At 41.2% G+C, this 23,080-nt stretch overlaps 1 long non-coding RNA gene across 1 annotated transcript in view; it reads left to right on the top strand.

Annotated features, from left to right (window-relative positions):
• LOC117515499 overlaps positions 1-20,150 on the top strand; it is a 59,580-nt gene extending 39,430 nt beyond the window's left edge. The window contains exons 3-6 of the long non-coding RNA XR_004562173.1: positions 3,110-3,140; positions 15,878-15,957; positions 19,421-19,451; positions 19,583-20,150. This is a non-coding gene — a long non-coding RNA (uncharacterized LOC117515499). The remainder of the gene's footprint in view (positions 1-3,109; positions 3,141-15,877; positions 15,958-19,420; positions 19,452-19,582) is intronic.
• Positions 20,151-23,080: the final 2,930 nt, after the last annotated feature.

Below are 23,080 nucleotides of genomic sequence, written 5' to 3' on the forward strand. Positions count from 1 at the left end.
TTGACTTGACTGACGTGAAAAGTGGGATGGACGCGCATGGACCAGGGAAGGCGAAGACGAACAGAAACTGGATTAATGCCCTTGGCGACAGGGAAGGGGCCCACGAACCTGGGACCCAATTTCTTCGGAACTCCCCTAAGGGCCAGGTGGCGCGTTGACAGCCAAACCTTCTGGTTTGGGGAGTAAAACGGAGCTGCCGAACGCTTGCGATTGGCGGCGGACTTGTATGCCAAAGACGTATGCAGCAAGACCGAATGGGCCTGGTCCCAGGTTCGACAGCAACGAAAAATCAAACGCAGGGTGGAGGGAACCGTGGAATCGAGACTGGTAGTGGGAAATAGCGTGGGTTGATAACCAAAAACAACGTGAAACGGGGCGAAGCCAGTGGAACTTGAGGGCAAACTGTTATGAGCAAGCTCGATCCATGGAAGCTGATCTGACCAGGTTGCGGGATGGCGGGACGCGAGAATCCGGAGCCCTTTTTCTAGCTTCTGGTTCAACCGTTCTGACTGCCCATTGGCCTGTGGATGATAGCCCGAGGTGAGACTACTAGGCACCCCGAGGAGACGGCAGAACTCCCTCCAAAAATGTGACATAAACTGTGGACCCCGATCAGAAACTATGTCCTGTGGTAGCCCGTGTAATCTGAACACCTGAGTCAACATAACCTCAGCAGTCTCTTTGGCGGATGGCAATTTCTTCAGTGGAATGAAATGAACCATTTTGGAAAGGCGGTCTACTACTGTCATAATGACGGTATGCCCCCTCGATGACGGAAAGCCAGTCACAAAATCTATTGTGATATGTGTCCACGGGCGAGTCAGAACCGGCAACGGCAACAAAGCTCCCGCGGATGGACGATTGGACGACTTAAACATAGCACATACATGACAGGCATTACATACTCCGTAACATCTTTAACAAGGCCGGGCCACCAGAAACGCTGTTGCACAGTGAAGAGAGTTTTCTTGATACCTGGATGATTGTACATACGGTTTTCATGACACCACTGAATCGTTTCACCCCTAAGGGAAACCGGAACAAAAAGCTTGTCCTGAGGACAGCCTGTGGGAATCGGTGTATTGCCTAATGCAGATTTTAAGTTATGGCGGAAATGAAACACGACTTGGGCAGGATAGTGTCTGGGTCCGTGGATACCTCTGTGGAATCCCCCTGACGGGACAGAGCATCAGGTTTTCCATTTTTACTTCCCGGACGATAAGACAAAGTAAAATTGAAATGGCTAAAGAATATGGCCCACCGGGCCTGGCGAGAATTGACATGTTTGGCGGTCTTGAGGTACTCTAAGTTTTTGTGGTTGGTGTACACGACGAAAGGAAATTGTGCCCCCTCCAGCCAGTGCCACCATTCCTCCAAGGCCACCTTTACAGCTAACAGCTCGCGGTCGCCGATGCCATAATTGTGTTCAGCAGGAGATAACTTCTTGGATAAAAAGGCACAAGGGTGGAGCCTATTGTCAGAGGAGCTTCTTTGGGACAAAATCACCCCAACCCCCACATTAGAGGCATCGACCTCCACCACGAACTGTCAGGCTGGGTCAGGGAGGTGCAGCACGGGGGCTGCGGTAAAGCGATACTTTAGGGTTATGAATGCCTCGTCGCACTCTGGCGTCCACTCGAACGACCTACGCGACGAGGTGGCGTTATGCAGTGGGGCCGCGACTGTGCTGAAGTTCCGGATGAATTTGCGATAGAAATGAGCAAAACCCAAAAACCGTTGTAATTCTTTACAGGAAGTGGGAGTAGCCCAGTCACGTACCGCTGAAACCTTTTCAGGGTCCATCCTGATTTCCCCTTTTGAGATCCAGAACCCCAAAAAAGACACCGTGGGTTTATGAAACTCACACTTTTCAGCTTTTACATAAAGATCGTTTTGAAGCAGTGTTTGCAAGACGGTGCGAACGTGTTGGGTGTTTGTTGCCAGATCTGGAGAAAATATAAGTATATCATCCAGATAAACGAAGACATATTTGTTTAAATATTCCCTCAGCACATCGTTAACTAGGTTTTGGAATACTGCAGGTGCGTTTGTGAGTCCGAACAAACAACTGACCAAAAACAACACAGACAACCCAGCCAGCCGTCAATCCCTGACAATTTTATAAACACTACCCAATTTCGAGCCATGGATCCCCACAGGCAACACACTAGAATATTATATATTCTTAGAATTTCTGTTAAGTGCCACATGGAAGTCACACTGTCATATGACATGTACAGTTAAAGTTTATCAAACTCAGGGAGGAGCTGCATTTCCAAAGCATTTCCTGGAATCAGCCAGCTTGTTGTTTTAAATGTGTGTGTTAGTGTGGATTCCACATGTATGTATTTGCATGTGTGTGTTTGTGTGCTCCTTGATAACTATCTGATCATCCAGCACAGGACCCAGGAGAGCTGACAGCAGCACACTGACTCACTGGAGCTTATCACAGCTTTTTGTGCAGCCAGCAGAATATCGCACAAACACAGACCAAACAACACGTTAAGTGAACAGCACACCTCAAATGTGTGCCATTATTTGGAGAAAATAATGGTCCAGCACATCGAGGCAGATGCAGGCTGCAGGTCAGACATTTGCAAAGTAATGATCTCCTGAACTGGTTGTTCAAAATTCTCAGAAGGGAAACAAAAAGATGAGCCAGTACTTAGTAGTATTCAAGCATTGTGACAGCAGTTTTACAATGTAACAACTTAATACCTCAGCCAAAAACACTGTTTTCCCTTTTTTTGTTGACAGGTTTGTCTGTGTTTGTTCAGTTACTCAAAAATCTGAACTAATTTTCATGAAACATTTTGATTCAGGGTTGTATTTCCCCCTTCAACCAGTTTTCATAAGAATTGCAATATTGGCCATTTTTATTTATACATAATGCATCAGAGTAAAATAAATAAATAAATAAATAAATAAGCATATGCATGGTTGAAATGTGAGTTGGGGTTGATCTGTGAAAAGGGTCTATTGTGTCTTGGTGCACTGAATGCCCTGATACTGTTCCCGTTTTTTTTTCTTTCCTTTCTTATTAATTTTTTTGGCTCCTTGTGCTCGTACAGGTTGAACTGACCTGTGCTTTTTCTCTCAATCAGGACAGAAGATCCTTCAACAGAAGATGAGAAAAGAAGGTATTTTGCTACATTTCTTTCCATTGTGTGATGGTTCATGGTTTTTGATCACGTCTCTGGTGTCACTTTCTTGTTCTCCTGGTTTTCTGTTCTTTGTGATTGTAATTCTCTTGTCTTATTGAGTATGCTACTCTGTCATGTCTTCTGGTATATGTGATATTCTTTGGTGATTTGTTTGTTTTTACTGCTACATTCAGAGGTGGAGAACACCAGTTTTCACTGAGTAAAGGTTTGACCACACATTTGTTCTGTCCACCCAGAAAACCAACTGACTGTAATTAGTTGAACTCTTCAGGAAGGTAGATGAGCTAACTGGTGAAATCACCTATTTACAGTAAGGTGCACAGGTAGAAGCAATACATAGTAAGACTTTTACTCACTGAAGCTGAGGTGCATATGAGGTGGAAAAAGCACAAAAGCGGTCGAAGTGCAGTCTGACTGCATTCTGACTGCATTCTATGCATTGAAAATGGCAACTCAACTGCCTTCGGAGCATTCTGATCGTGTTTGAAGGAACCTCGAAATGGTCCAGGCACACCAAATCCTGCTGGCATGTCCAGCTTGTGCTTTGGATGAGCTAGACTGCACCCCAGAGCATCCCGTTTGGGGTGCGCAAATGAAATACGAGGTCTGTCCATAAAGTATCGTACCTTTTTATTTTTTTTTTAACTATATGGATTTGATTCATATGTTTTCACGTCAGACAAGCTTGAACCCTCGTGCGCATGCGTGAGTTTTTCCACGCCTGTCGGTGACGTCATTCGCCTGTGAGCACGCCTTGTGGAAGGAGTGGTCCCGCCCCATCGTCGGATTTTCATTGTCTGGAAATGGCGGAATGATTTGGGGTTTTTTCCATCAGAATTTTTTCAGAAGCTGTTAGAGACTGGCACCTGGAAACTATTCGAAAAATTTATCTGGCTTTCGGTGAAAATTTTACGGGCTTCACAGAGAATAAGGTCTGTTAGTACAGCTTTATGGACCCCTTTAAGGACGCTTAGCGCGCCGCGCTCCGAGCTCCGACGACACGGCACAAGCCACCGGACCATTTCTAAATGTATGGATCTGTGGATACGAGACCGTCGTGTGCTCTTTCTCTGGTTATCACAAGAGCTGGACATCAGCCATTTTCCGGCAGATTTCACTTTTAACAAGAGATTTTGTCATGGAAAGCCACGCGGAGGCTTTGCGCGTCACGACCGATTCACTTTGGAAGCGAGACAAAGGAACACCTCCGTTTCGGCGTGTCAGAGGACAAGTTTGGACATGTCTATCTCGGCTTTCAATGCTTACCAGTCCAGTAAGTATCAGTGAAATTGTGAAGAGCTGGACATGTCCAAACTTGTCCTCTGACACGCCAAAACGGAGGTATTCATTTGTCTCGCTTCCAAAGCGAATCGGTCGTGACGCATGAAGCCTCCGCGCGGCTTTCCATGACAAAATCTCTTGTTAAAAGTGAAATCTGCCAGAAAATGGCTGATGTCCAGCTCTTGTGATAACCAGAGAAAGAGCACACGGCGGTCTCGTATCCACAGAGCCATCTGCTCAGAAATGGTCCGGTGGCTTGTGCCGTGTCGTTGAAGCTCGGAGCGCGGCGCGCTGAGGTCCTTAAAAGGGTCCATAAAGCTGTACTAACAGACCTTATTCTCTGTGAAGCCCGTAAAATTTTCACCGAAAGCCAGATACATTTTTTGAATAGTTTCCAGGTGCCAGTCTCTAACAGCTTCTGAAAAAATTCTGATGGAAAAAAAACCCCAAATCATTCCGCCATTTCCAGACAATGAAAATCTGACGACGGGGCGGGACCACTCCTTCCACAAGGCGTGCTCACAAGCGAATGACGTCACCGACAGGCGTGGAAAAACTCACGCATGCGCACAAGGGTTCAAGCTTGTCTCACGTGAAAACATATGAATCAAATCCATATAGTTTAAAAAAAAATAAAAAGGTACGATACTTTATGGACAGACCTCTTATAGTAATGTGCAAAGTCTGTGGCACGCAATTATTATGTGCACCAGATGTGAACATCACGCAGTCACACGGAAAACACAGTGTGTTTGTGTGAGTCAAAGAGTCTCAGAGCCATGGAGTTGCGCACGTAGCTGAATCGGCTGTTACATCCATAATATGCATGATATTATGCATGATTAGACAGCGCCGCGTTGTGAGCTGTCATGTCAGCTGAATAATCGTCGCGGCATGAGTTGTCATGTCAGCTGAATGATCGCCGCTCTGTGTGCTGTTATATCAGCTGGACAATCGCCTTGCTGTGGGCTGTCATGTCAGCTGAATGATTGGCCGCACTGTGCGTGAGCACGTAACAGCTGATTGCACCACTGCGCGTGTGTGAGGCTGGATCAAATGATCACTCATCTGTGTGTGTGTGCTCATAATGGCTGATCGCACTGCTTCACGTACGTGAGCCCATCTGGACAGCAGAGCATCCTGCTGTCCATTAAACAGCTGATTTCCTGGTGGGTAAAAGAGAAAGAGAGGGGGGGGGCACGCATGCAACGGGGGGGGCATGTGGCCACTGTCTGATGCATTAATGTCAGGACCTGCCTTACCTCTCCTCTGGTTTCTGTATTTTATCCAATATATGGACTATGTAATACAGGATCCCCTGATCATGGGTTTACTGCAATGCACCACGAACTGATGGCTATTACTGGCAATAACAGCTGTGGGTGTGCATGTCGGTGATCTGATGACTGTAATAATCTAATCCCATGCGTCACATGCACTGCGATAGTCAGGGGACCCTGATTTACATGTAATCAGTCCATGGGTTGGATGTCATTCAAAATTCAACAGTGGGGCACGGCAGGTCTTCAAAACAGAGGACCACAGCGCTCACTCTGCCACGCCCCTCCCCTTGCTTGCCTTCCACCCAGATCTCAGGTGGAGATCGGGCCACACACGTACAGCATTTGAAGTGCATTCTGCATATTCCTGCTGTATTCTCCTGGCATTGTGGGGTTTCATGCTGTGTTCTGGCCACATTCGACCTGAACTCTGGGTATTCGTACTGTGTTCCTGCTGCATTCGGCTTGGATTTGGAGGCTACTGCACACCGAATGTGTGCGAATCATTCGAGGTGGCTTCAGCACACATTCTGGGTATTCGAACGGCATTCATACATGGCTGTCCAAATGACTGTCCCTCCTGACTGCGCCTTGAAGTGCGTTTTTTTTCCCCATGTGCCCTGATTTGGCTTCATTCATGCTCATTCGTGCCAAGTGTGACAGGGCCCTTACCACTGCACTCACAAACATTCATTATTTGTATAATCTCCCTCTGGTGTCCTCTACTTGCACTATTCTTTCTGTTCCTCACACCTTTTGAACTAGTTCATCACTGTGCAGCTGTTTTCAATTTCAGTTCAGTTCAGTCTATTTACACAGTGAAAAAATTAGATTAGTTTCAGCTCTTGAATTCTTCTGATTGTTACAGATGTCATAAGCTGAAGCCAGGTAAGTCTGTGACCAGTTCTTCAGCATGCAACATCAGCCTCTTACATCTCAGGATTTTGCATCCTGCAGTGGCAGAGAAAGAGTTCAGAATCAGTCGGCCGGAAATAACAGCACTGAAGCAGTAATTCATCAGAGAAGCACAGGTGTTACTAATGTGGTCACCAGCTAGCCATGTGTTTCACTAACTGACCTAGAATTTTGATATAGTGAGGCAGAGACCTTTTCCATTGTTAATATGATTTAAAAGGAGAGGAAGTGTAATTCCATACTTCACAGGTATGCTAACCTTATGAGAGGGAGAACAAATGAGTCTTTAATCTGGACTTGAATGACTCCACAGACTCCGACTGTTTTATCTCCACAGGACAGGTGCACAATAAGAAAAGGCTCTGTGGGCTGCTGACTTTTTTTTAACCTTAGGTACACATAGTAATCCTGCATCCTGAGAATGCAGTGCACGGCCTGTCACGTAATGTTTAATTAGGTTTATTTTTTATGTTAAACTTAAAATCAAATCAAATCAATTTTATTTTTATAGAGCCAAATCACAACAAACAGTCACCCCAAGGCACTTTATATTGTAAGGCAAAAGCCACACAATAATTACAGAAAAACCCCAATGGTCAAAACGACCCCCTATGAGCAAGCACTTGGCGACAGTGGGAAGGAAAACTCCCTTTTAACAGGAAGAAACCTCCAGCAGAACCAGGCTCAGGGAAGGGCAGTCTTCTGCTGGAACTGGTTGGGGCTGAGGGGAGAGAGTCAGGAAAAAGACATGCTGTGGAAGAGAGCAGAGATCAATCACTAATGATTAAATATAGAGTGGTGCATACAGAGCAAAAAGAGGTGAATAAAAAGAAACACTCAGTGCATCATGGGAACCCCCCAGCAGTCTAAGTCTATAGCAGCATAACTAAGGGATGGTTCAGGGTCACCTGATCCAACCCTAACTATAAGCTTCAGCAAAAAGGAAGGTTTTAAGCTTAATCTTAAAAGTAGAGAGGGTGTCTGTCTCCCTAATCCGAATTGGGAGCTGGTTCCACAGGAGAGGAGCCTGAAAGCTGAAGGCTCTACATCCCATTGTACTCTTACAAACCCTAGGAACTACAAGTAAGCCTGCAGTCTGAGAGCAAAGCGCTCTATTGGGGTGATATGGTACTAAGAGGTCCCTAAGATAAGATGGGACCTGATTATTCAAAACCTTATAAGTAAGAAGAAGAATTTTAATCCGAGGCTAACAGTGGCTACGTCCGCGGCTAGCAGCGGCGGCAACCGAGGCTGGCGGCGGTAACATCTGAGGCCGCCTACGGCTACATTCCTGGCTGATGGTGGCTACATCCGTGGCTAGCAGCGGCTACGACCGAGGCTGGGGGCGGCTGTGAATGAGGTTAGCAACGGGGAGGGTTGGTGTGCGGCGACCGGACCTGTGGTGGTGGAGGTTACAGGTGAGAATTGTTTTTTGCAATTAACAGTGGTCATACTAAGCCACGATAGTTAACATGGCACCACCCAAGAAAACGGAGAAACTTGAGGAAAATATAGAGGAAATAAAGACCTCAATAAACCAGATATTAAAAGACATGTCTAATTTAAACAAGCTGACGGTGGAGATTAAAGAACTCCAAAAACTGGTTAAAGAGAAGGACAAGATCATTAAGAAACTTGAACAACGTGTAGATGAACTTGAACAATTCACTAGAAAAGATCATGTTATAATATCTGGACTAGAAACAAGGCATCGGACATATGTAAGGGTGGTGGATTCTGGTGGAATCATTGGGGAGAATGCACCACCTGAAGAACGACAATCATTGGAACAGCAAGTTACAAACATTTTATATCCAAAAGGTGTTGACATCCATCAAGACACGATATCAGACTGCTATACTGTTCCAACTAAAGATAGAAAAAATAAACTGTCTAACATTGTTATACGATTTACAAGCAGAAAATATAAAAATTAATTATTAAGACAGGCAAAGAATTTGAAAGGAACGAGTGTCTACATAAATGAGCATCTAACAAAAAAAAAAATGCAGATATTACTAGGGAAGCAAGACTATTAAAAAACAGAAGCACATTGTTGCTACATGGGTCTGGAATTGTAGGGTGTGGATTAGAGTAAAAGCAGGAACAAACGGTATACAAATCAAAAACATGGAGGACCTTACGAAATACAGACCTGAATAGACAATCAAATATGACGTCTGTTGGTAATTGGACCAACAAAAAAAATCTGATCAAACATGGAAACAGATGATAAAATATATGACATAGACACCAATATTGATGAAAGTATATTTGACTTAAAAACAATTGGTTGTGAGTATTATACGGTAGAACAGCTAAATAGTGAAAAAATGGCAGAAGATACCCTGTCACTCATACATATAAACAGTCGAAGCTTGTATTGTAAAATGTCACAAATAAAAGATTATTTAAATCAGTTTAAAAATAGATTTAGTATTGTTGCAATCACTGAATCTTGGCTTAATGATGATCTCATGGCTGATGTTCAAATGGAGGGATATGAGCTGTATTTTGTGAACAGAAGAGATAAAAGGGGCGGTGGTGTTGCTCTGTACATAAAGGCAGATCTGATATGTACAATTGTAGAAGAAATGACAACTGTGGATGACGTCATAGAAATTGTAACAGTGGAACTTGTACATGAAACATCTAAGAATATTTTAATCAGATATGTATACAGAGCACCAGACACTTGTGTTGTGAAATTTACAGATAGAATAACAGAGTTATTCCATCAAATTAAAAACAAAAGGCTTTTTATATGTGGAGACTTTAACATTAACATAGAAAGCTCCAGTTGCCAAAGAATAAGTGATTTTGTGAATTCAATGTATAGTTTGGGGTTATTCCACTTGATAACAAAACTAACCAGCATTACATCGCAAAGTGCAACGGTAATATATTTACAAATAGAACAGATGAAATTATCAGGAATGGGATCTTGATGACAGATGTTAGTGACCATTTACCAGTCTTTTCAATATTTAAATATAAAAATAGGTACAAGAAAAAAAAAAACTGTTATAAACTTTAAAAGAGATAAGTCAGTAAAAGCCTTAGAGGCATTAAAATATGATCTTAAAAATCAAAATTGGGAAGAAGTTTATATCAGTGATGTTAATGTAGCATATAACTCATTTATGAAAATATTGATGAAATCATATAATAAAAACTGTAAATTAATAGAAATTAGTAAGAAAAGAGTAAATAAACCATGGCTGAAAAAGGGAATAAAAAATGCTTGTGCAAAGAAAAACTATTTATACAGGTGCTTTTTAAAAATGCAAACAAAGGAAACAGAACACAGATACAAAAAATATAAAAATAAACTATTGACAATAATTAGGAAACAAAAAAAGATTATTATAGTGAACAATTAAATAAGAGTAAAGATAATATGAGGGCAACATGGGGAATTATAAAAAGTGTGATTGAAAGTGATGGAGCGAAAGCAACTTTTCCAAATTACTTTGTCAAAGAAAATAAAGAGATATATGACATAAAAGAAGTGGCAAATGGGTTTAATGATTATTTTTCAAATGTAGGATCAAGTCTGGTGGGAAATAAACCAATAGTAGAAGATACATTACATACACTTAAATACGGTCAATAGTATTTTCCTTAAATTATTAAATTATTTAAAAAAACATATTAAACTAGATGTATTAAGTAAGTATGAAACTATGAAATAAGTCAGTGGGCTGTAAGGAATTAAAAAAGGTAATTTGTTAATTTGTTTGTAAAAATGTTTTAAGTTTAAAAATATAACCTGTCAGAGATGTAATCTATTAAATAATGGTCATAATTATGAAATAAGTCAGTGGTATGTGACAAGTTAAAGAAATACAATCTGTTAAATAATGTCGAATAATGACGCTGGATATTGAAAGATTGTATTGTAAAAAGGGGCAGAAAATATAAGACTTGCTCTTCTCTCTGCTCCTTTTCATTCTGGTAATTGAGATGCTTTATTTCTGCTTTTCTGTTTTTTTTTTCTTTTAAATGAATGAAATAAATAAATGAAAATGAAATGAAATGAAAAATGAAATGAAATTCTATTCTGGAATTAACAGGGAGCCAATGAAGAGAAGCTAATATGGGTGAAATATGCTCTCTCCTTCTAGTCCCTGTCAGTACTCTAGCTGCAGCATTTTGAATGAACCGAAAGCTTTTCAGGGAACTTTTAGGACAACCTGATAATAATGAATTACAATAGTCCAGCCTAGAAGAAATAAATGCATGAATTAGCTTTTCAGCGTCACTCTGAGACAAGACCTTTCTAATTTTAGAGATATTGCGCAAATGCAAAAAAGCAGTCCTACATATTTGCTTAATATGCGCATTGAAGGACATATGCTGATCAAAAATGACTCCAAGATTTCTCACAGTATTACTGGAGGTCAGGGTAATGCCATCCAGAGTAAGAATCTGGTTAGACACCATGTTTCTAAGATTTGTGGGGCCAAGTACAATAACGTCAGTTTTATCTGAATTTAAAAGCAGGAAATTAGAGGTCATCCATGTCTTTATGTCTGAAAGACATTCCTGCAGTTTAACTAATTGGTGTGTGTCCTCTGGCTTCATGGATAGATAAAGCTGGGTATCATCTGTGTAACAATGAAAATTTAAGCAATGCTTTCTAATAATACTGCCTAAGGGAAGCATGTATAAAGTGAATAAAATCGGTCCTAGCACAGAACCTTGTGGAACTCCATAATTAACCTTAGTCCATGAAGAAGACTCCCCATTTACATGAACAAATTGTAATCTATTAGATAAATATGATTCAAACCACTGCAGCGCAGTGCCTTTAATACCTATGGCATGCTCTAAGCTCTGTAATAAAATTTTACAGTCAACAGTATCAAAAGCTGCACTGAGGTCTAACAGAACAAGCACAGAGATGAGTCCACTGTCTGAGGCCATAAGAAGATCATTTGTAACCTTCACTAATGCTGTTTCTGTACTATGATGAATTCTAAAACCTGACTGAAACTCTTCAAATAGACCATTCCTCTGCAGATGATCAGTTAGCTGTTTTACAACTACCCTTTCAAGAATTTTTGAGAGAAAAGGAAGGTTGGAGATTGGCCTATAATTAGCTAAGGTAGCTGGGTCAAGTGATGGCTTTTTAAGTAATTGTTTAATTACTGCTACCTTAAAAGCCTGTGGTACATAGCCAACTAATAAAGATAGATTGATCATATTTAAGATCGAAGCATTAATTAACGGTAGGGCTTCCTTGAGCAGCCTGCTAGGAATGGGGTCTAATAGACATGTTGATGGTTTGGAGGAAGTGACTAATGAAAATAACTCAGACAGAACAATCAGAGAGAAAGAGTCTAACCAAATACCAGCATTACTGAAAGCAGCTGAACATAAAGATATGTCTTTGGGATGGTTATGAATAATTTTTTCTCTAATAGTTAAAATTTTATTTGCAAAGAAAGTCATGAAGTCATTACTAGTTAAAGTTAAAGGAATACTCGGCTCAATAGAGCTCTGACTCTGTCAGCCTGGCTACAGTGCTGAAAAGAAACCTGGGGTTGTTCTTATTTTCTTCAATTAGTGATGAATAGTAAGATGTCCTATCTGACCTTGACTATGATAATATCTGACCTTGCATGGACAGGAAGCCAGTGAAGGAAGGTTGGTATTGGGGTAATATGGTCAAATCTCTTACCAGCAGCATTTTGAACCAATTGGAGACCTCTGATCCTGAAGAAAACCAGAAGATAGGACAGCCCAGTAATCCAATCTAGAAGAGAAAAAGGAATGAATCAGTGTCTCTGCATCAAATCAAATCAAATCAATTTTATTTATATAGCGCCAAATCACAATAAACAGTTGCCCCAAGGCACTTTATATTGTAAGGCAAAAGCCACACAATAATTACAGAAAAACCACAACGGTCAAAACGACCCCCTGTGAGCAAGCACTTGGCGACAGTGGGAACAAAAAACTCCCTTTTAACAGGAAGAAACCTCCAGCAGAACCAGGCTCAGGGAGGGGCAGTCTTCTGCTGGGACTTGTTGGGGCTGAGGGGAGAGAATCAGGAAAAGGACATGCTGTGGAAGAGAGCAGAGATCAATCACTAATGATTAAATGCATCAGCCATAAACAGGACAGGTCAGATCTTCACAATATTATTAAAGTGAAAGAAAGCAGTGATTAGTGAGTTCTATAATGTGCATGTCGAAGGAAAGTTGGGGATCAAAGATCATCCCAAAGTTTTTCACTTGATTAACTAGTCAAACTTATGCATGTCTTGCAGGACCAATGGCCACTATGTTGGTCTTGTTAGAATTTAAAAGTAAGAAGTTGCCAGACATCCAGTTTTTCATGGAAGCCAGGCAGTCCTGTAAAGTCGTAGTGTATGTGAGATTAGGTGTGGAAGGACATCTTGCCGCATGGATCATCGACTACCTCACTGACCGCCCACAGTACGTGCGGCTGCGCAGCTGTCAGTCTGAGGTGGTAAGGTGCAGCACCGGGGCCCCCGAGGACACCGTCCTCTCGCCTTTTCTCTTCACCCTCTACACCTCGGACTCGGACTGAGAGGAACGAGCTGGAGTACCGGTCGGTCATCACAGATTTCATGGACTGGTTTGAGCGCAACCACTTGTGTCTCAACACCAGTAAGACGAAGGAGATGGTGATCGACTTCAGGAGGAAACCACCACCTCACCCACCGGGGAACATCCAGGGGGAGGACATAAAGACTGTGGACAGTTTCAAATACCTGGGTGTTCACCTCAACAGCAGACTGGACTGGACTCACAACACCAACACCCTGTACAAAAAAGGCCAGAGCCGCCTCCACCTCCTGAGGAGACTGAGATCCTTTGGAGTGAGCAGGCCTCTGCTTAAGACCTTCTACGATTCTGATAAAGCCTCTGCTCTCCTCTATGCTGTCGTCTGTTGGGCCCTGGGCAGCACAGTGCGGGAAAGAAAGAGACTGAATAAGCTGGTCAGGAAGACCAGGTCTGTCCTGGGCTGTCCTCTGGAGTCTCTGGAGGAGGTGGCTGAGAGGATGGTGTTAACTAAGTTCAAATCCATCATGGACAGCTCCTCTCACCGTCTGCACCGGACTGTAGTGGAGCTGAACAGCTTGTTTAGTGACAGGCTGAGGCACCTTCAGTGCAAGAAGGAACGATACCGCAGGTCGTTCCTCCCTGCTGCTGTCAGACTGTACAATAACACTGTGAAATAACCACATGCAACAATATGTCCACAAATCATGTGCAATAACAACTTGTTTACAAATCCCTGCACTAATGTGACCTTACCACATCTAAACTCCATCTCACATATTGTAAATAAGCTGCTCCTATCTCTTTCAATCCCAATCATGTTTATATATATATGCATATGTATATGTGTGTGTGTATATATATATATATATATATATATATATATATATATATATATATATATATATATATATATATATATATATATATATACATACATACATATTCTATTTCTACCTCATTTTCTTATGCCCTGTACTGTTACAAGTATTATTGCTTATCCTTGCACACGCTGTTTGATGAACATTTTCCTCTACTTGCACCCATCTTGTGTGTTTTTTAAGAGCTGACGTAACATGTGAATTTCTCCTCTGTGAGATCAATAAAGTTTATCTTATCTTATCTTATTATCTGCAGTTATTGGCATGTGTCATCGATGTTGCAATGAAAAATAAAATGCTGCAATATCTGACCAAGAGGTGCTGTATAGAGGGAGAATAGCAAAGAGCCCAAAACGGACCCCTGTGGTACCCCATATTTCACAGGAATAAGATTTGAAACAACATTGTTATACAAGCTACACTGAGAGTGATTAGATAAATAAGATGTCAACCACACAAGAACATTGCCAGCAATCCCAAAACAGTTCTCAAGACTATGTAATAGTATACAAAAATCCAATGTATCACACGTAGTGCTAAGATCTAACAATAGCAGCACTGTGGTGGTGTCATAGTCCATTGCAAGCAGATCATTCACCACTTTAGTAAGTACTGTCTCTGTGGAATGGTACATTCTAAATGCAGACTACAGTGTCTCAAAGAGGTTATTTTCAGCAAGCTAATCCATAAACTGCTCCCACTTTTTCAAGAATATTAGAGTTAAAGGATCGGTTCAATATCAGTGTAATTTTTCAATAAACCCAGATCCAGCTTAGGTTTCTTAAGAATAGGTTTCATCAATGCAGATTTAAAACTTGTAGGAACAGAACCTGAGGTTAGTGACAGGCTGATCTTTTTCAGTGTAGTGGGCCCAAGTATAGCCCACAGATCCTGAAACAGTTTAGCTGGCACCATGTAAAAAAAAAACAAGTTGTACTTTTAGCAGAGTTTACAAACTGCAACAGCATACCCGGTGAAACAATACTGAAATTGATAAGTCTCGGCATCTTAGCAAAGATGGTGCCTACATCATTAACTTGCTATTTTATTTTAAAGACAAGAGCAATCTGAGATTTCTGACATCTGCCATGGGTTGAGGAAGACTCAAAATAAAAGATATGTGATTCACATTGTGACTTGAACTTTACCTGGATACAAATTCCACAACACATTGCAATAATTGCATACTTACTGATCCAGAATAGGCCGACTGATCAAGATGTTGTAGTCTGATATTTAATTCACAAGCTGAAACAAAATAATGTCTTCCTTATCATGGTTTTACATTGTGATGTCCTATCTGTGAAGTAGTTTTGACATAATCCTTAAAAGTCTACAAAGTGAAATTGTAATCCAGAATCTGGATACGGATCCAGATCACCTCCAAAATTTAAATGGAGTCTTCCAAGACCTAACACAATGTGTGGTGAAAATCCCTTAAGTAGTTTTGATTGAATCCTCTAAATAGTGAAGCCTACAAATTGAAGTCCTGATCCCAAATCCGGATCACCTCCAAAATTCAGTGGAGTCTTCCATGCCCTAATATCTATCTGTGGTGGGAATTTGGTGAGAATCCGTGAAGTAATTTTGATGTAATCCTTCAAAGACTGTATAAAGTGAAGCTTGATCCAGAATTCGGATCTGGATCACCTCTAAAATTTAATGGAGGATTCCATGGCCTAATATCTATAAGTGGCGAAAATTTCATCAAAATCTGTGCAGTAATCCTACTAAGAGACAGTAATAAATAAATAAATGCAAATGATTTTATTATGTCCTTGGTGGACGTAAAAATAATTTATGTTGTCTTTTTGCCTTAGGAACTATGGCGGTGTGTATGTGGGTCTACCAGCAGATTTGACCACTGTGGCTGCGAGTCACTCCAAGTCCACACACAAAGGTAAACATTTGTTATACTGCAAATACAGTACAGTGGTACTCAGGAAAGTGCATTTCTGTCAAACAAAAATAAAGGACATCCTGGGCGATTCTACCTGTGACACTGATGTACATGTTGTAGTCAGACAGGTGTAGTTCAGGGCACAGAGAGACACAATCCCTGGTGTGAAAGTAAAACCACAGCCAGCCCGCATCATCTTTATTTTGAACATAATAAGGTTCCATAAAGAAGGTTCTGTTTAGGATTTTTACATTTTCAGGAATTTGGAGAAGCTTCATGGGGAGTGAACTTAGGCTAGAGCCAGTGCATCAAGAGCCACCATGCACAGATGTGTCCAGGAAATAGATCTCCCTAGGAAGGTCTTCCAGGCACAATGAACTGGGAAGAGGGCCCGGGGAACACTCAGGACACGCTGGAGGGATTATTACTCTCAGCTGGCCTTAATTTTACTAGCTGCACCTGTATCCTCAAAAACAGGCAAAGGAAGCACATTAAAAATAAACTTTTAGTTGCAAGATGAAGTCGTTAGGGGCTTGACAAAAATAATGTATATATGTGTATACTGTGTGTATAATGTATATGTCAGAGACATGAATGAGTGAAGCTCTTCAGTATCTCACCATATCATTCAGGTCCCTCAGACTTTTTTTCAGTAAAATGGTTCTTGGGAGCGTGAGCATGGCTAAAACCTTTCAGCTTTAAGGGGGGCTCTGCTCCCCCAGACCACCCTAATTACAGCCCTCTTAACCCCCTGCCACTTTAGGCATTTTTTTTAAAAAGGAAATGTAAATTAATATTCAAAGTTTTCAGCTAGTTGACAGTAGGGCTGTACAATATGGCCAAATTATTTTATCTCAATATTGTCATATCAATATGATATACAATATGGCTATGTTTTCACACAAAGTGCAGCAGCAGTGAAAATTAAACATTCTTAAAACAGTAATAATATCACACTCATTTTGCACTCATCATAAGGTTAGGATACTGTGCCCTCCAAAAGTATTGGAACACTTGGTATTTCACACATTTTAATTTGTTTATGCCATTTTGAATACAAGAAATACAAAAATATAAAGAATAAAAAATTCAAAAATTATCTTCCTCAAACTCAAACTGAAAGCAAATCTCTAAAACTTGATAATACCTGTAAATAATAATCAGTTTTATTGCCAGTTTTCTTCAGACAAGTCAGGGGATGGAAACATGAACATTTTCAAGTCATTGAATATGTCTTGGACTTTATTTACATCAATTATGAAGAAATATAAAAGTTTCTTTCACCAAAATATCAAATCTAGGCTTTCATTTCAAATATACTTTCTGGCAAATTGTAGCCGAATGTTCAGGTCTTCTTTTTAAGAAAATCCTCCTCTGCACCACTTCATCAGGAAGCTGGATTTTATATTTTTAATTAGTTTATATCAAGTTGTAGACATTTACTTTCAGTTTGAGTTTAAGGAAGATAACTTTAGATTTATTTATTTATTTGTATTTGAAATGGCATCAATAAATTAAAATGTGTGAAATGCCAAGTGTTCCACTACTTTTGAGTACAGTTGAGAAACACTCTGTGGCATGTGTATTTTTAAGTGAAATGCATCATCTTGGTGTCACCCAGAGAACAAAATTAAGAGGTTATTTAAGCTCTTCAGACAGCAAAATTAAGAGGTTATTTAAGTTCTTCAGACAGCAAAATTAAGAGGTTATTTAATCAACAGCTGCCTGCTTGTTTAAAAATCACTGGAGACAAATGCATATATAAGGCAACCCAAATTAAAGGAGAAATGCCGCTTTTAACAACCTAGACCTCATTTCTGGCATAAAATGCGGCCGTTTCCTCACCAATGCTATGGTTTACTTTGGTGTCATTAGGAGTCCGTGGTTGAAACCAAGCGTTTAGTTCAAATCTGATGCAAACATTTTTCTTCTTCTGCTAAGGTGGATTAGAACTTTTTGTGGTACACAGCACCAACTACTAGACAGGAGGAGCCTAGCAGTCAATGTGACTGTGATTTCAAAATGCAGCTCTTATGAACCAGACGTGTGGTGCCTTGACATGTTAATCATCTGTTTTCAATCAGATTTCAGGGGAGTCCAGTGCAACCCTGGCCTCCGCTCTAGCTCCACCCATGCCAGGAATTGTTCAACATTTGACATTTCCTGTTTCACTGTGGACTCAAAATTTGGCACTTCCTGTTTCAGTGTGAACATGCCACTGAGTTCCTGCAAGATTCCATGCGATCTCATGTGTCAATCCAGGAAGTGTTTGACATTTGAACATTTCCTGTTTCATTGTGGACTCAAAATTTGGAACTTCCTGTTTCAGTGTGAACGTGCCACTGAGTTCCCGCAAGATTCCATGGGATCTCGTGTATCAATCCAAGAAGTGTTTGACATTTGACATTTCCTGTTTCACTGTGGACTCAAAATTTGGCACTTCCTGTTTGGGACTCCCTGTACCATAGAGCGACCTTCGCACCGCTGCGCGGTGCTTCACTTGTATTAACTGTGATGAGTGTCCTTTCATTAATGCTGTCAGTGAAATTATGTTTTTTAATCTGCACCTGATAGTTGATTTGATTGTTAGCTGGCTCATTAAAAATCTGAACACCACTTCACTATTATAACAGCATAAGATATGCATATAGATGATGGATTTAATTTTTTAACTACATGATGTCTGGCATTTTTAAAACACTGAATAAATTCTAAAAACCTGATATTTACTAACGTATCAGTCATCAATCTATATACAACATATGTGATGACTGATCTTGTCTTGTTCCATAACCCCTCCTCTGGGTTTTACATCTACAATCAACATTTTTGTGGCACTGGAGTGTGCATGATGGTGACTCTATACATATGACTAATATAGATTTAATGGCGTTGGATGGGGGGGATGTGTGGAAGAGGGAAGCGACGGCATTTTGCTTATGATTAAGATGTAGCAACTGGGACAGTGTGCCAACAGATGGATTCAATTTTCCATTCATGGGTTTCTGTCATCTGCACTAAACAATCCAGTTAATGGTTGCATGTAGCCGAGTGGGCCAGCTAGTACATACGAGTATCATATGTCAGGCAGTCAAGAGCTGAAACTGTTTGTAGATCTGCACAGGTTTATTGTATAAGAATGGAGCTGCTGTGAGTGTGTGAATGCAGCTGTTGCATTTTAACACACAGAGCTCAAAAGAAGGAATAAGGATGTTAATTCTCATATAAAATACCAGTATTATTCTGTCTGGGGAGTTGTTCTGAATTGGTCAGTCCCTACCTCTTGTCACTGTGCGCAGAAATAGGGAGGCGCAATTTTTTTGTTTTTGTCTTTTATGTTTTGCCATAATTGTACAGTTTGATATTACTGGCAAGTCCTGGTGTTTTTTTAGACCAGTGTTGCAAGGAAGAAGAACGTTCTTATAAATATCTAAGTTTTAATTTTGTTTTTCCACTCTTGCAGACTAGCACCAAGTGAAAGGAACACAATGCAGGTACTTTTAAAAAATAAGACATGCTCACATGCAGTGTAGTAAAATATTGCATGCTGCGGTCTTCCTTTAATTGAAAATGCTAGAATCAAAATTCAAATGGGAAGTAATGACTTTGCTCGTTGTCTCGACAGGATTCATTCACCCAGAGACACTTAAGATCATGTGCTGTAATCCAGGATCAACAGATCCCGGATAAAGCCAGGCGTCAGTGTGAGACAGTCTGTGAGTGAGGATGTGGACAGTGTGCTGCCTCGTGGACTCATGACAGTGAACACAGTGGACACCTGCATTTGGCATCCATCATCACCATTAATTTTGCATAAACAAAGATGAGCACCGAAGTGGACAGGCGTGGACAGGCACCCACCTTTGGGACTGGTGACTTGGTTCTCTTCAGCAAGAGGAGACATGAAAGCTGGCCGGCTGTTGCCTGAGTCCCTCACACACATTCCCAGCGGTAATCACTGCTCAGCTGAGGTGTTCTATGAGTCACTGGGAGGTAGTCTGATGAGATATGAAGACAGGAATCAGCGGAAGCCACGCAAAGCCATTCCTATTAATCATAGTACGACCCGGTGTTCAGTCAGAGACCTGCTGCTGGAAAAGAACAGCTTGAAAGAGACTGTAAAGGTTGACAAGATGCTAATACAGCCGAAAGTGTTTTAATTCAAATTTGATGTGTCGACCATCCACAGGTCATACCTGCTGTTATCAGTTACCTTCCAGCCCAGACTGCTTATGTAATGTCAGCATATGACTCATCACACTTTGTGCATCTCTCTTATGCTTCTACTTCAGCTCAGAATCTGGTGCTTCTGGGTAACTGACATCACTCACATACAGGCTTTTTCACAGGATGGATTCATTCAAACTCATATCCAAACAGTATTTGTAATCTAATATCTACAATTGGGTATTAGACGGAATTACAGTCAGAGCAAATTTTTAATCATGGGCAAAAAGTTGGCCAGATTTTGCTGTCATTTTGCTGTCAAAAAAAGGGGGGGGGGGAGTGTCATGAAATAATATTCATGTAGAAAACAAACAAATGAGAGAAAAAAAAACAACAAAACAAAACAGTGAATGCCTTGGTTCCCAAACTTGGGGGGAAGGGGGGAGTGCATTGAAAGTTGAATGAATGAATAAGGTTCCAGGATTTCAGACAATGAGATAACATTTAAAGTACAAAATGCACAGCCAACTTTTTGACAGAGAAGAAAATAACAGGTGATATTTGTCAAACAAAACCAAAGTAGCATTTCTTTCTCAGTGTTTGTGAGGGACTCATGATGTCATTTAATTTCAAAAACAGTCTGAACAAATTCTTACTAATGTGGAATTTATCTAATAGTGACTTCTGGAAAAGTGAGTCATGTTAAAGGAGTCACATCTTTACAAATTAGCAGGGGCCTTATTTACAAATCTTAGGGCCCCTTCACACATAACACGATTGAAGCCAACTAGCACACGGAGGAGGAATTGCATGCCATTCGTGAAAAATTGGAGCCACCTCAAAGGCCTCGTACACGTTTCTACAACCATTCATGCACACAAGCGGCTGAATGACAGCGAATTACCATTTCATGTTTAGGAAAAAGCAAGCGCATATTTTCTGTGCATACTCCACATTTGTAGAAATGGCCCTACATTTTTTAATTATAGTTTGTAGCCAGAGGGCAGTGGTGGTGGCCAAGACCAGGAGATGTATAATTGCAGAACAACAAGTAGCTGTTCAGATGTGGCCACTTGTGACATACGTCACAGATGTCTCAGATGAGCAATTTCAGGCCTATCTTAGCTTATAATAGGTGAGTTATGTGAGGAAAAAGTGAGGTAGAATGGCCTAAGCTTATGACAGGTGTTTGCACAGGCACATAAGTGTGCTACTTTAAGGAAGTGTAACATGCAACCCCAACCATGTGTAACAGCACAAGTCAGATAAAAATGATTTTGCATATGACTCCTTTAAGTCAACACAACGTGGATTTTTTTTAAAACGTAAAGAGAATGTTGATTTAAAAAGGTTTGGGAACCACTGCACTACGAAAACAAACAGTTAATCATTCCTTTTTCCACAGCTTTGTAACACCTGATACCTGCACTGATTTTACTACGATGGATTTTATACACTCTTTATCGCTGAGTACATTTAATTGTGAGCAGCATTTTGCTGTATGTGCGTAAATAATAATGTCTCCCAGAAGAAAACACTGCATTAAGGCCAACGTCACTTATCAGCGGGACTCCTTTAATGAATGTACAAACTCTCCTCTCGCCGGGGGCCCGGGACATACAGTAGGTGAAACTAGGCCAACTTTCAACTCTTGAGATTCAAGAGCTGTTCTCTCCGTGCTGCACCAAACTCTTTGAATGCCATTCAATCCCTGCCTCGGCTGGCCAGTTGCATAAGAAGACTTCACCACGCTGAAACACAAGACCACTGTTTACTCCTTCATGTCAGTTTTCTGCTGGTGCATTTCAAAATGACACCCACTAGTTTCCAGTCTGTGTCGCCGACTATCAGTCACACCACAGACTGGATGAGTCACACTCATACCCAGGGATTTCATGTTGTGTCTCTAATTGCAAGCCATTTTCTGTTTGCCAGTGGCAGAGTTTGTGCTTTGCACTGCAGATGTACAGCTGCTTTGTACACTGCATTTTACAGCATATTATAAAAAAGAACTGCGGTGTGTCTACAAGCACTGGACAAATCCTCAGACAATGTCTTTTTTTGTGTGTGTGTCCCTTTTCCTTGACTCCTGCTTGAGTTCCGCTGCATCAGTCTGCAGCAGAGGCCTTTGGCTTTTACAGCGTGCCATGCTGCCTGTCTCTCCCGCTTTTACCAAGCCTGATGTGCCCTTTATGATTGTTCCAGTGTATATGATGAATGTCACTGACTTTCACCTGTTCAATTAGTCTAACATGGAAGACAGGGCATGATGTTGATGTATACTACAGTCAGTCCTTTGTGTTCCTGCAGCTCATCCGTGTAGTATAGCAGGCTGTATGAATGTAGCTGGGGTGGGATGTTTAGAAATGCAGCATGGTCCATACGCATTTAGACAGTGGCAGAATTTTTGTATGTAATGTTGTCTGTGCACCACCACAATGGAGTTAAAATGAAACAATCAAGATGTGCTTTAAGCTTTAAAAATGCAAACACTATGATACTGTATTGTAAATGTCTCAAGACCATCCAGTTCAGCTGTGCAAGAAGCGGACGAGTGAGGGAAGCCACCAAGACACTGTGACTGGAGAAAGTATGCACAGTGGAACTTTTCCTCTAGGTTTGTCTGCTCCTGTATGGGGTCTCCATCTGTCTTCATCTCACCCTATCCTCTGCACCTCCTGTCACACCAGCCACCTGCAGTCCTCTCTCACCACGTCCACAAATCTCTTTCTTGGCCTCCGTCTTCTCCTGCCTGGTGGCTCAGCATCCTTCTCCCCGTATGCCCTATGTTCCTCATCTGTACGTGTCCAAACCATCTCTTGCTTCTTCTGTCTCTCCTTCTCACCACAGCATATCTCCACCTCTCCAGGCTCGTCTCAGCCTGCTTTCTACTCTCACCACATATCACAAGACTCTTGTCTGACTTTGTCCATCAGCATGTCCATCACCACTAGAA

The sequence above is a fragment of the Thalassophryne amazonica genome, chromosome 8 (assembly GCF_902500255.1).
Source record: "Thalassophryne amazonica chromosome 8, fThaAma1.1, whole genome shotgun sequence".
In the NCBI taxonomy this organism is placed as follows: Eukaryota; Metazoa; Chordata; class Actinopteri; order Batrachoidiformes; family Batrachoididae; genus Thalassophryne; species Thalassophryne amazonica.